The sequence below is a fragment of the Otolemur garnettii genome, unplaced genomic scaffold, assembly GCF_000181295.1.
Source record: "Otolemur garnettii isolate 467f Iridium unplaced genomic scaffold, OtoGar3 scaffold00256, whole genome shotgun sequence".
In the NCBI taxonomy this organism is placed as follows: Eukaryota; Metazoa; Chordata; class Mammalia; order Primates; family Galagidae; genus Otolemur; species Otolemur garnettii.
Window position 1 is genome coordinate 702488 of NW_003852651.1, and position 14239 is coordinate 716726.

General features: G+C 39.2%; 1 protein-coding gene and 1 pseudogene across 1 annotated transcript in view; one reads left to right on the forward strand and one right to left on the reverse strand.

The window, feature by feature from the left end:
• The window catches only part of WNK3 (WNK lysine deficient protein kinase 3), a 262648-nt gene that overhangs the window by 152704 nt on the left and 95705 nt on the right, over window positions 1-14239 (reverse strand). The gene's annotated exons all lie outside the window — the stretch shown is intronic.
• LOC105888287 lies at window positions 4957-6489 on the forward strand (annotated as a pseudogene).

Below are 14239 nucleotides of genomic sequence, written 5' to 3' on the forward strand. Positions count from 1 at the left end.
ACGTTCCTTTTGGAAAGACATCTGGAGAACACTTAGAGAACTAAAAATAGACCTGCCATTTGACCCTGCAATTCCTTTATTAGGTATATTCCCAGACGATCAAAAATCGCATTACAACAAAGATATTTGTATCAGAATGTTTATTGCAGCCCAGTTCATAATTGCCAAGTCATGGAAGAAGCCCAAGTGCCCATCGATCCATGAATGAATCAACAAACTGTGGTGTATGTACACCATGGAATACTATGCAGCCATTAAGAAAGATGAAGACTTTACGTCCTTCATGTTCACATAGATGGAGCTAGAGAATGTTCTTCTTAGCAAAGTATCACAAGATTGGAGGAAAAATTATCCAATGTACACATCCCTATTATGAAACTAATTTATACTTTTTATATGAAAGCTATAACCAAATAGCCTAAGAATATGGGGAGAGGGGAGGGAAAGGGGAAGAGGGAATGTGTGGAGGGAGGGGGATTGGAGGGATCACTTCTGAGGTTTATCTTACAGGGGTACAAGTGAATCTTTCTAAGAGTAGAATGTGAACATTTTAAAACAATATCTGAGAAAATGACATGAAGGCTATGTTAACCAGTTTGATGGAAGTATTTCGGATTGCATGTGAAAACCCCACACTGTACCCCAGAAGTGTATTAATGTACATAGTTACCATTCAATAAAAAAAGGGAAAGATGGGGAAAGGGAGGGTGATTGGCAGGACCTCACCTAATGTGCACAATGTGAAGGTGTTCAGCACGCCCCCTGGGTGAAGGGCTCAACTACAAATTGAATTTTACCTTAGAATTTAAAACAATATAACCGAAACATCTGTACCCTTGAATTAATTTGAAATAAAAAACTGAAAATAAATAAATAAAATAGAGAACAGTGAGAAAAAAACATAGCAGAATTAAAGATCTGTCATGTTTTTCTGCTATTGGCAAACTGAATATGTGAACAATAGATTCTTGTTTAAAAATCCAATTAATTATTAGAAATAGTTGTAAAATATAGTTCCAGATGGCTGTCATAGTAAATTTTCTGTTTTTCTTTTCTTAATACATAGGATTTGCCTTTGAACTCATATATATATATGTATATATATAGATATATATATATGTATATATATATATATATATATATCAGGACATCATGCTATATTATACTCCAACTTGCTGAGACCATATAAACATTTGTTATGTTTGATATGTTTTGGTGAATCTTGTGTGTACAATAAAAACTATTTGCTAAATTATTTCCTTTCACTGTTTCAACTGTGATTATGTTAAAGAATTAATTATCTAATCTATAATTAGAAACTAGTCTAATTTAGTCAGGAAAAAGTCCCTCAGTATGGGTCGACTAGGATGAGGAGGGAAGGCAGGAAATGGTACTTTGGGGTCATCTCTTGTCCCCCCAACTTTAAATCCAAATGAAAGACAGGCATCAATCCCTTTTCCCAAAGACACACACACACACACACACACACACACACACATATACACACAGACACAGAGTTTCACTATGTCACCCTCGGTAAAGTGCCATGGCATCAAACTCTTGGGCTTAAGTGATTCTCTTGCCTCAGCCTCCCAAGTAGCTGGGACTACAGGCATCTGCCTCAATGTGTGGCTTTTTTTTTTCTTTTTGGTTGCAGTTGTCATTGTTGTTTAGCAGGCCTGGGCCAGGCTTGAACACAGCTTTGGTGTATGTGGCTGGCGCCCTACTCACTGAGCTACAGGTCTGAGCCCCAAAGATATCTTGACATCTGGATATTTAGACCTTTATAACTTGCTGGAAAAGTCCAATAAACATAAAGCACCTCTGGATATTCTCTTGCAGAATGAGGATATGGCCAAAGTGAGACTCAAAACTAGGTCAGGATTTCCATGCTATACACTATTCTCTCCTTTCTTACTTAGCACTTTTGTGAACTTGTTTCCAGACCTTTCTTCTGCATGGTAGGATTAGCTTTTTGAGAAAAGAAACAATATTTATAAGATTTATTGTAATATCTTTAAATGTCTTTTCATTATTGTTATTTTTATTATTGTAAAAACTTTTATTGAGCATTTATTAAATTCTAAGCACTTTATATACATTATTTCACTAAATTCAACTGTTTTATAACTCTAAGTGGTAGGTATTATCTTTATTTTACCAGTGAGGAAGCTGAGTCTCTAAGTGATATAGGCAAAAATTGAGTAAAAAAAATCAACAAATGATTCCAAAGAGTACTTAAAAGCAAAGACCCCTTCTGTCTTTGCTCTCTACTAGTTACCGAACCCTTCTTTCTCCTTTATGTGATCTACCAGTCCTCCCCTCCCCATAAGTGATTCTATGCCCTGGTTGTACTTATAATATCTAGGAAAAGACAGATGAACAGAAGGGAAGAAGGGGAGGAAGGATAAAAAAAAAAAATCCAAGCCTATATACAACATAACGGAGTTTCTTATTTAGTTATTCTGGAGTGAAAGAAACCAATAAAACTGGGAAATATTTCATAAGCTGCCTTCTTGTTTCATTGACACTATAATGCATGTCTCTCCCATGAAGTGTTGTTTACTAACAAAATTAATCATATCCTAGGACACAAAACAAACCTCAACAGAATCAAAATAATTAAAATTTTACCTTGCATCTTCTCAGACCACAAGGCACTAAAGGTGGAACTCAACTCCAACAAAAACCCCACACAAAGGCATGGAAATTAAACAGCCTTCTGTTGAATGACAGTTGGGTGCAGGAAGAAATACAAGGAAACTAGGAAATCATTAACTACCTTGAGGATAACAACAATGAAGACACAAGCTACCAAAACCTATAGGATACAGTAAAATCAGTACTGAGAGGAAAATGCATTGCTTTTAGATGCCTACATCAGAATAACAGAAAGAGAATGCATCAACAAACTCACAAGCCATCTTATAGAACTGGAAAAAGAACAATCTAAGCCTAAACCCAGCAGAAGAAAAGATGTATTCTAAATTAAATCAGAGATTAATGAAATTGAAAACAAAAGAATCATTCAGAAAATTAATGAAACAAGGAGTTGTTTTCTTGAAAAAATATATAAAATAGATAAACCTTTCGCCAGAATACCTAAAATAGAAAAGTAAAATCTCTAGTAACCTTGATCGGAAATGATGAAGGGGAAATAAGAACAGATGCAACAGTAATACAAGAGATTATCTCTGAATACTACAAGAAACTCAATGCCCAGAAATTTGACAATGTGAAGGAAACAGATCAATATTTGGAATCACACCCTCTCCCTAGACTTAATCAAGAAGAAACAGAGCTCCTGAACAGACTAATTTCAAGCACTGAGTTCAAAGAAACAATAAAAAATCTCCCAACAAAAAAATTCCCTGTTCTGGATGGATTCATACCTGAGTTATATCAAACCTTCAAAGAGCTTATTCTCATACTACAGAAATTATTCCAAAAAATTGAGTAGGAAGGAATCTTTCCTCAACACATTTTATGAAGCAAACATTACCCTAATACCAAAACCAGGAAAAGACCCAACTAAAAATGACAGCTTCAGACCAATTTTACTAATGAATACAGATGCAAAAATTCTCAACAAAATCCTAGCCAGTAGATTACAGCTTATCATCAAAAAAGTCATACATCATGATCAACGCCATCCCGAAGATGCAAGCCTGGTTTAATATACACAAGTCCATAAACATTATTCACTATATCAATAGAAGTAAAAACAAAGACCATATGATCCTTTCAATAGATGCAGAAAAAGCATTCAATAAAATTCAGCATCTTTTCTAATTACAACACTTAAGAATTCAGGCTAGGTGATATACTTCTGAATCTGATTGAAGCCATCTATGACAAACTCACAGCTAATGTTATACTGAATAGAGTAAAACTGAAAGCTTTTCCGCTTAGAACTGGAACCAGACAATGTTGTCTTCTATGGCCACTACTATTCAACACAGTGCTGGAAGTTCTAGCCAATACAACCAGGAGAGAGAAGGAAATAAAGGGCATCCAAATGAGTGCAGAGGAGGTCAATCACTCACTCCTTGCTGATGATATGATCTTGTACTTAGAGAATCCCAAAGACTCAACGACAAGACTCCTGAAGTGATCAAAAATACAGTAATGTCTCAGGATATAAAACCAATGTACACAAAAAAGTAGACTTTGTATATGCCAATAACAGCCAAGATGAGAAGCTAATCAAAGACAGAATTCTCTTCACAGTAGCTTCAAAACATGAAATAGCTAGGAATGAACCTAACAAGAGAGGTAAAGGATCTCTACCAAGAAAATTACAAAACCCTAAGAATAGAAATATCAGAAGATATTAATGAACAGAAGAACATATCATGCTTATGGCTAGGAAGAATCAACACTGTCAAAATGTCTATATTTCCCAAAGCAATCTACAGATTCAATGCAATCCCTATTAAAATACCATCATCATACTTTCAGGATTTGGAAAAAATAATTCTTCATTTTGTATGAAACCAGAGAAAACCCCATAAGGCCAAGTTAATTCTTAGTAATAAAAACAAAGCTGGGGGTATCACCCAACCAGACTTTTGGCTATACTACATAGCCATAGTGATCAAAACAGCATAGTTCTGGCACAAAAATAGAGACACTAACATTTGGAACCGAGGATAAAACCACGCGATAAACCTAATCTCTTACAGCCACCCAATCTTTGATAAACCAAACAAGAACAAACACTGGGGAAAAGAATTCCTATACAATAAATGGTGCTGAGAGAACTGGATAACCACATGTAAAGGACTGAAACTTGACGCACACTTCTCACCACTTACAAAAATTGATTCAAGATGAAGAAAAGATTTAAATTTCAAGCATGAAACAATAAAAATCGTAAAAGAGCAGATCTGTTCCACCCATGGCCACCATCAGAGCAGAGGCCCAGCTCCCTCTGCTTGCTAAGAGAGGCAGGAAATGTTTCTCCAAAACATCACCAGGGGTGTGAGCCCTATTGTTCCTGCCCCTGCTGTTGCCCTGAAGCACCACAGGGCACCATCTCTCCTTCTCCCTTATGGCTCCCTCACTCCACAGTCCCCACTTTACACCCATGCTGCTAATTCAGCACAGGCTTGTAACAGCCCATGCCCTGTCCACACCCCTGGAGAAAATGCCCAAGAATCTGGACTACATGAGGGACAGGATTCCAGACCACAGGACACTGTGGTGGTCCAAAAGTTGATGTCAGTGATGATCAGCAAACATTATCACCTCTTCCCTAAAGATGCAGAACTACATAACAAGCCCCAAGATGGAGTAACAATGACAATGTAATTCAGAAGAAAGCCATGATGGGCCAGTCACAGAACAAGTAGAACAACAATACCAAGGACAGCCCTGGTAGGAGGTGCTCTTGGGACAAGTCCAAGTCACCTCAGAGAAGCAGCATGGACAATGGCTCACCCACAGATCTATTAAGCAGCAAAACCAGCAGCCCAAGGAACAGTGTTCACAAGCTGGATGTCTCTAGAAGTCTCCCACTCATGGTCAAAAAGAACCCAGCCTTCAATAAGGGTAGCAGGCTAGTCACCAATGGGTCATTCAGCAGTAGTCACCCAGAAGGTTTTGAGAAAACCCAAACCATCCCCAATGGGAGCTTACAGGCCAGAAGGACCTATTTACTGAAGGAGTCTGTACCAAAATGGGCACTCACAGTGTACAGAATGGAACAATACACATGGGTGTTTTGAACACTGACACTCTGGGGAACTCTGGGAATGGTCCAAGCATGACCTGGCTGCCAAATGGCTATGTGACCCTAAGGGATAACAAGCAAAAAAGCAGTCTGGAGAGTCGTGCCAACACAACAGACTTTCCACCTATGACAAAGTCCATCAGCAGTTCTCCATGATGAACCCTGATGACAGAGTGTGGACAGGGCCACCCAATCCACTCCTCCTGTGAAATTTCTCTCCCTGAGAACTCCAATTTCCACCACCACCTGCCCAGAACAAGACTTTTATGGTGGGAACTTTGAGGACAATGTTTTCGATGGGCCTCCGCAGGATGACCTATCTCACTCTGGGGATTACGAAAACAAAAGTGACCATGAGAGTGTAGGAGGTCGAAGTAGTCATGCCACCAGCAGCAGTGACAACAGTTGAGACACTTGTTGGCAGCAACCACAGTGCACTGCACAGTCTAGTTTCCAGCCTGAAACAGGAAATGACCAAACCAAAGATAGAGTACAAGTCCAGGATAAAGAGCTTCGAACAAAGAAACTTGACTTTGGAAACAGAAATTATAAGCCTCCATGATGAACTAGATTAAGAGAGGAAAAAGTTTACGATGATAGAAATCAAAATACAAAATGCTAAGTGCATGAAAGAAGATGCAGAGAAAAGAAACAACATGCTGCAGAAGGAAATGGAGAAGTTTTTCTCCACTTTTGGGGAGCTGACAATGGAGCCCAGGAGAACCAAGAGAGGGAACACAATATGGATCCAGTGAGCCTGCTCTCTCCTGCTGTCTCCAATAGCTCTGGGAAGAACGCTGGGATTCTGGTGGGGTGTTACGTGGGATCAGGTGGCTGGTCACCTGGCTGTACAGAGCTCTAATTGGTGAAGGCATATCATTTACAGACATTAATCATCCTTATCTGCAATGTGTACCAAAGTTACATCATGCACCATAATGCTACTGTCAAGTGTTACAATGGGGTATGTGTATAGAGTAGTTTTTAAAAAGTTAACTAAAAATGAGAAGCTTATTGCAAGAATTATTTTATTGCAAGTCTTGCATTTAAAATGTCAAATTAGTATGTTGTTGCAATTCAGCTTGCTTTCAAGCTTCACCTCTTGCACTTAACATGAGCTATTTTTGGCATTGTGTTATCATCAGGTTATTTTCTATATCAATATTTTTATTTCCCTTTTTGCTGAAGAAATGAAGATAAGCAGAAATATAAATATATATGAGTTGTTAAAATTAAAAAAAAATCCTCAAAGAATGTGGGAAAAACAATTGATGACATTGGCCTGGGGAAAGATTTTATGAAGAAGGCTTCTGTGGCAATTACAACAGAAGAACAACAAAAATTTTAAAATGAGACTTAATTAAACTTAAAAGCTTCTGTTCAGCTAAGGAAACTACAACCAAAGCAAATAGACAACCTTCAGAATGGGAAAAGTTATTTGCATATTCTGAATCAGACAAACACTTGAACTAGGATCTACAGCAAACTCAAATTAATCAGCATCAAAAGGCCCAACAATCCCCTATGTCACTGGGCAAGGGACATGAACAGAACTTTCTCTAAAGAAGATCGACAAATGGCTAACAAACGTATGAAAAAATGCTCATTGTCCCTAATCATTAGAGAAATGCAAATCAGATCTACCCTGGAATATCACCTAACCCCAGTGAGAATGACCCACATTCTCAAAGTCTCAAAGTTGCAGATGCTGCCACAGATGTGGAGAAAAGGGAACACTTTTACACTGCTGGTAGAACTTCAAACTAATACAACCTTTCTGGAAGGATGTATGGAGAATCCTCAAGGAACTGAAACTAGACTTCCCATTTGATCCTGCAATCTCATTACTGGGCATCTACTCAGAAGAGAAAAAATACTTTTATGATAAGGACATTTACACTAGACTGTTTATCTCAGCTCAATTTACAATTGCCAGAATGTGGAAACAGCTGGTATTTACGCACCAGCCCAGGCAGGGATTAATAAGCTGTGGTATACATATACCGTGGAATGCTATTCAGCCATTAAAAGAAAGGAGGACTTTATATCTTTAGTATTAACCTTGATGGAGGTGGAACACATTCTTCTCAGTAAAGCATCAGAAGAATGGAAAAGCATGAATCAAATGTACTCAATTCCAATATGAAGGCAGTAGATGAGCTAATACAAAGTGGGGGGTAGGATAATGAAAGAGTAGGGAAAAGGGAGGAGAGAGGGGGATTGGGGTTCACATTGTATGGCATACCACTTGGGAGCAGGATATAATCATAAGAGGGACTTTATCTAACAAATGCAATCAGTGTAGCCTAACTCTCAATGAATCCCAAATAATAAAAAAGTTTAATAAAAAGAGATTAGCTTAAAATTTTTATGGAAAGGTAGAAGTCCTAGAATTGCTCAATCTTAAAAAACAATGAAGTTCAAGGAATCACACTACTCAATATTAAGGCTTTCTACAAAGATACAGCAATCAAGAGCATGTGTAATTAATAGAGGGATAAACACATAAATGAATGAAACAGAATAGAGAATCCAGAAAAAAAAAAAAACCCACAGAAATATGCCCACCCATTTTTTCAAAAAAGCATAAAAACAATTCAGTAGATGAAAAACAGTTTTCTCAACCAATGGTGCTAGAGCAATAGAACATCCACAGGGAGAATTAACCCCGAAAAATCCTCTACCTAAATCTCAGAACTACATGCAAAAATTAACATGTTACAGACTGAAATGAAAACCGTAAAACATTTAGGAATAAAATAGGAGAAAATTTCCAGAATCTAAGGCTAAGCAAAGAGTTCTTTGATTTCATACCAAAAGCACAATTAAAAAAAAATTCAAAGGCTTGGCCTCATCAAAATTTAAAACTTTCTTAGTTTGTTAGAAAATTCATACCCTTATACAAGCCAAAATTAAAATGCTGCATTGTGTGGCTTACACTCTACACAGATGTAATATACACTGTGCCCATAAAGTTTGCGTGCAATTTAAAACTCTATATCATCTTAAGTTCCACAGGAACCTTATGACAACCCTGCATAAAAAATTATAGCCTAGAGGAAATAAAGGATTACATGGTTCTTATATTTTATGATACAATATTAAAGGAATATTAAATCTATGTAGAAACTATGAGGAATTAGCAATGTAAATTAAAACCCCTAGAGTAAACACATAAAAATACTGAAAAGAGCAGGAAAAACTCTTGGATGTTCTAGAAATGTCCAACCAGTATCTTGATTGTAGCATGTATCTGTCAGCTCAATGAACACTAAAAATACATGTAATTTATTATATGTAAATTATACATGAATAAAATTCTTTAAAAGCAGAAAGATCCACAGGTAACCTCATACATAATGGTGAAAGACTGAAATTTTTCCCACTAACATCAGGCACAATAGAAGGATATCTGCTCTCATCTCCTACTCAACATTATATTAGAAGTTCCAGTAAGAGCAATTTTAATAAGGACATGTCATCTAAATTGGAAAGGAAAAATTCAAACTATCTATATTCCTAGATGTCATGATCTTATTATACAAAATCTTAAAGAATCCACAAAAAATATGAGAGCTAAGAAACAAATTATTTGTAAACATTAGCAATGAACAATTCAAAAAGGAAATTGAAAAAATTTCCAGTTATAAAGACACCAGGAAGAATAATTTAGGAAAAAACTAGGAGGTATAACTAAGACTTGTACACTGAAAGCTACAAAATGTTGCTAAAATTAAATACCACCTAATTTTTTCAAGCTTTATGAGGATATAATTGACAAATAAAAAGTAATTTGATATAAGTATACACTGTATTTTTTTGAGATAGAGTGTCACTCTGTTGCCCAGGCTAGAGTGCCATGGCCTCAGCCTAGTTCACAGCAAACCTTAAACTCCTGAGTTCAAGCAGTCCTCCTGTCTCAGCCTCCCAAGTAGCTGCGACTACAGACACCCACCACCACAACTGGCTAATTTTTCTATTTTTAGTAGAGACAAGGTCTCACTCTTGCTCAGGTTGGTCTCCAACTTCAAAGCTCAAGGGATTTTCCCTCCTTGGCCTCCCAGAGTGCTAGGATTGATTACAGGTGTAAGCCACTATACCTGGCCCAGGAGTTTGCACCTTTTGATCAATATCTTCCAACCCGGAAGTAGAATGGCTGGATTATATTATAGTTTTATTTCTAACATTCTGAAGAACTCTCATACTGTTTTCCATACAAGCAGTACCAATTCACATTCCCATTAACGATATAAAAAGGGTTCCCTTTTCGCCACACGTTTATCAACAAACAAGACATAAGTTAATGAAAAGATAATTTCATTATATTAAGAGACAATATTCTCCAAAGCAATAAACAGAGTTAACACAATCCCTATCAAAATTCCACCTTGATTTTTCACAAAACATGACAAACTGATCCTAAAATTCATATTGCTGTAAGCACTCCCAGCCCTCTTTCCCCTGCCCTCTCCTGTTCCTTCACCCTCTCCAGTTACTCCCCCCTACCATTCCTCTGCCCTTTTCCCCAACCCATTCCCCCACACTACAGGCTCTCCCAGCCTGTTCCCATGCTCCCAGGAGTCAAAGCACGAGAAGTCCCAAGTTTCACAAAAACCCCCCAAGTTCTCAGTGGATGAACAATGGTGGAAATCCACCAAGGCTGTATTAATCATGGTTACATAACTATAACCATTGTGATTTGAGATATATCCATTGTTAACCAAGGCTGCATTAACCATTGTTACATAACTGTAACCACTGCTGTATCCATCATTACCCAAGCTGTAACCGCCCCCCCCCCAGCCACGTTTGGCTTCTGTAGTATGCTTGCACAAGATTATATAAGGCAACTTGCCCACTACTGGGACAGAACTGTCTCTCAAGGCAGTCCCCTGCACAGATTCAATAAATTTCTGATTGAGTACACTTAAGGGGGGGGTCCAACTCTATCTTTTCAGGTTATAGGGGGCACAACAGTATGGAAATGCAAGGAACCCAGAGAAACCAAAATATCTTTAAAAAGGAAAACAAATATGGAGGAATTATACTTTTATGGTCAACTGATTGTCAACAAAGGTGCCAAGTCACTTCAATGAGTAAGTCATTTTTTTAAATAAATATTGCTGGAAAAATTGGATATTCACATGGAAAGAATGAATGTAGACCCCCTATCTCAAACTATATATAAACATTCACTCAAAATGGATCAAAGACTTAAAAGCTAAAATTTAAAACTCTTAGAAGAAAGTGCTTTTTTAAGATTTTAGGTCTAGGGGGCAGAGGCAAGATGGCCAACTGGAGCCAGCTTTCCACAGAGGCTCCTGTCCAGAAGGAGAGTTAAAGGACAGAAGTTTAGCAAGTAAGCTGATGGTTTGGAGCTGAGCCAAGAGAGGTTAAAGAATGCACATCAACCCTGCCGAGGTGAGCTAAAACCCCAAGGAAACAAACAATAGGTATAAAATCCTTTGCCAAGCGGATGGGAGTCCTGCAATCTACAAACAAGTGAGCAGAGTTCAGATATCTTCCTGTGCTATCCCCTGGGAGAGACCCTCTAAAAACCAGAACTCCTTCCCCAGAGAGGACCTACCAGTGTGCCATGGCACTCTCCCACCAGGCATAAACTGTATATATTCTCCACTTGCAATTCTGAACTCCCAGCCCTTCCCTCCACTCTCACCCCAAGATCTGGAAGCCTGTCTCCCATGGAGTCCAGATTCTGGGGCATTTTCTCAAGAGGCATGGACAGGGCATGGGCTGTTGCAGGTCTGTGCGGATTCTGTAGCACAGGAGTAAGGATAAGATGGTGAACTGAGGGAACCATATGGGAGAGGGAGACATGGTACCCCATGGCACACAGCAGCAGCAGAAAAGGAGGGAATAATATGGCTGTCACCCTTGGGGATATTTAAAAGAGACACTCCCTGCCTCTCTGGGCAGCAGAGGAAGCCAGGCATCTTCTCTGGTGGCAGCCACAGGCAGAACAGATCTGAGACAAAAATGCAGGCCCCGTGAGTAAAGGGTATGCCTGAGATGGTATCTGCCTAGGCAGGGCACAGTGGTGATGGAAACTAGAATTCACGTGCACAGAGATGGCATACTCCCAAGGTGGAGCTGAGTCAGAGGACTGCTTTAGTGAGCCTAAGAAGCACCCAGCCCGCAGGGGATCATAGCTGAGACAAAAGCAGGCAGGCAGAGGCAAGAACTGAGAGTTGAATATGAGCTATAATTATGCCTACCAAAACACAGAGAGCAGCAGAGACAGACGTGCCAGCTCCAGGCAGCAGCACAGATGGGGCCGAGTCCCAGGTTCTGTAAAGTCAAACGGCACTGAGTCCACAGGGGAATATTGCTGGGACAGAAACAAACTCTGTGAAAATATAAGTGTCAGCAACATCAATGAGGGGTGGGGCTGGAACTGAGTGAACCCACCCAGCTTACATTAAGCACCCAAGGTTGTCAGGCCTCAGCTCCCCCTGGCGGATGGTGGCAGAGAGCGGTAGCCTGGCCAAGGAGACATAGATCTCCCCGTGACTCAGGCAGGTACAAACCCATGGAGCATCTGCTCATTAGAGGGAACTGGATCACAGCCCCACATGCTTACCAGTGACTGAATATGACAGAGGTGGGAGGTGGGGCAGGAGGCATCAACCTTCCCACACTAATTCATTTGCTGGATGGATCATTCTGACTCCATGGAATACTGGAATGAGTCATACTCAAGCTACCAGCAGACCTCTGCTATCTAGTTGCCAAGGACCTTTGGAACTCTCACACCTGAGATCAGGTGCAGACTGGGACAACTGATTTGGATCTCCTGAACTGAGCAAATCACCTAAGGAATATCCAAAGTGGTACCCTGGGTGTATGACTGTGGAAAGGTTTTATTTTCCTTTTCCAGTTGTTGCCTGTGGGGGAGGGGTGACTTAATTACTGGTATTTCTCCACAGCTGAGACATCTACCCAGAGTAACTGATTCACTGGGGTAAGACAGAGACCAGCTGAAAACAAGACAAAGCCACCTAGCCCCACCACACCAAGCAAGTCCCCAGTTTCTGAGGCCATAGCACTATACAGATCCTTTGCATAACTCTACAGAAAAAGGTACAGACACCAGTCCCAACTCATGGGCATAGTGCTAGTTAATCACTACTCCAGGAGCACCCAACCCAACTTCACCTTATCTGCTCATCTAGCCAAACAGTGCAAAATAATCATGGGGCAGAAATCAGCGGAAAAGCTCTGGTAACATGAATAACCAGATTATATCAACTACCCAAAGGAATGACATGGCAGACACAACTGAAGATCTCATTCATAAACAAACAGCTGAGATGTCAGAAATTGAATTCAGAATTTAGATTGCAAATAAGAGAAATCTAATGGAGGCAAAGTTGGAATGAGAAATTCAAGGAGCATTTCAAAAGTTGTCTCTAGAATTCAATGAATTCAAAGATAAAATCACCAAAGATTTCGACACATTGAGACAAGAATTTACAGCCTTCAAAGATCTGAGAATCCTTCAGTAACAGAATGGAGCAGGCAGAAGAAAGGATTTCTGCCATTGAAGACAAAGCTTTTCAATGCTCCCAAATACTCAAAGAAGAAGAGAAGTAGAGAGCAAAAACAGATCATTCTCTCAGAGACCTCTGGGAAAATTTTAAGAAAACTAATAATCACCTTATATGAATTCCTAAAGACCACAAGGTTGCTTCAAAAGGCACAGATGCCCTACTTCATGAGATAATGAAAGAGCACGTCCCAGACATGCCAAGAGATTCTGAAATTCAGATAGCAAACAGTTTCAGAACCCCAGCATTACTCAAACCGAATAAGACATTTCCTAGGCACATTATAATTAACTTTGCCAAAGTAAATATGAAGGAGAAAATTCTGCAAGCAGCCAGATTAAGAAAACCATAACCAACAAGGGGAACATTAGAATGACTGCAGATCTTGCTGCTGAAACCTTTCAAGCTAGAAGAGGGTGGTTATCAACTTTTAATCTCCTAAAACAAAATAAATTTCAATCTAGAATCCTGAATTCAGCTAAACTGAGTTTCATTTATGATGCAGAAATTAAATACCTTAATGACATTCATATGCTGCAAAAATTTGTCATAACTAAAATAGGTCTCCAGGATATTCTCAGACCCATCCTCCATAATAACCAGTGCACTCCTCCACCACAGAAGTAAACTCACTCTGAAACTTTCAATCAAATTCCACGGTGGCAAAAGGATTAAAAATGTCCATTGGACTTTTCAAAAACTTGATACCCAAAATTCTACCAGGCTTATCAATATTTACAATTAATATGAATGGATTCAACTGTACTCTGATGAGGCACAAGATGGTTGACTGGATACAAAAACTCAGGCCAGATATCTGCTGCATACAAGAATCTCATCTTGGCTCAGCGCCTATAGCTCAACCGGCTAAGGCGCCAGCCACGTACACCTAAGGTGGCGGGTTCAAATCCCCAGCCCGGACCCGCCAAACAACAAT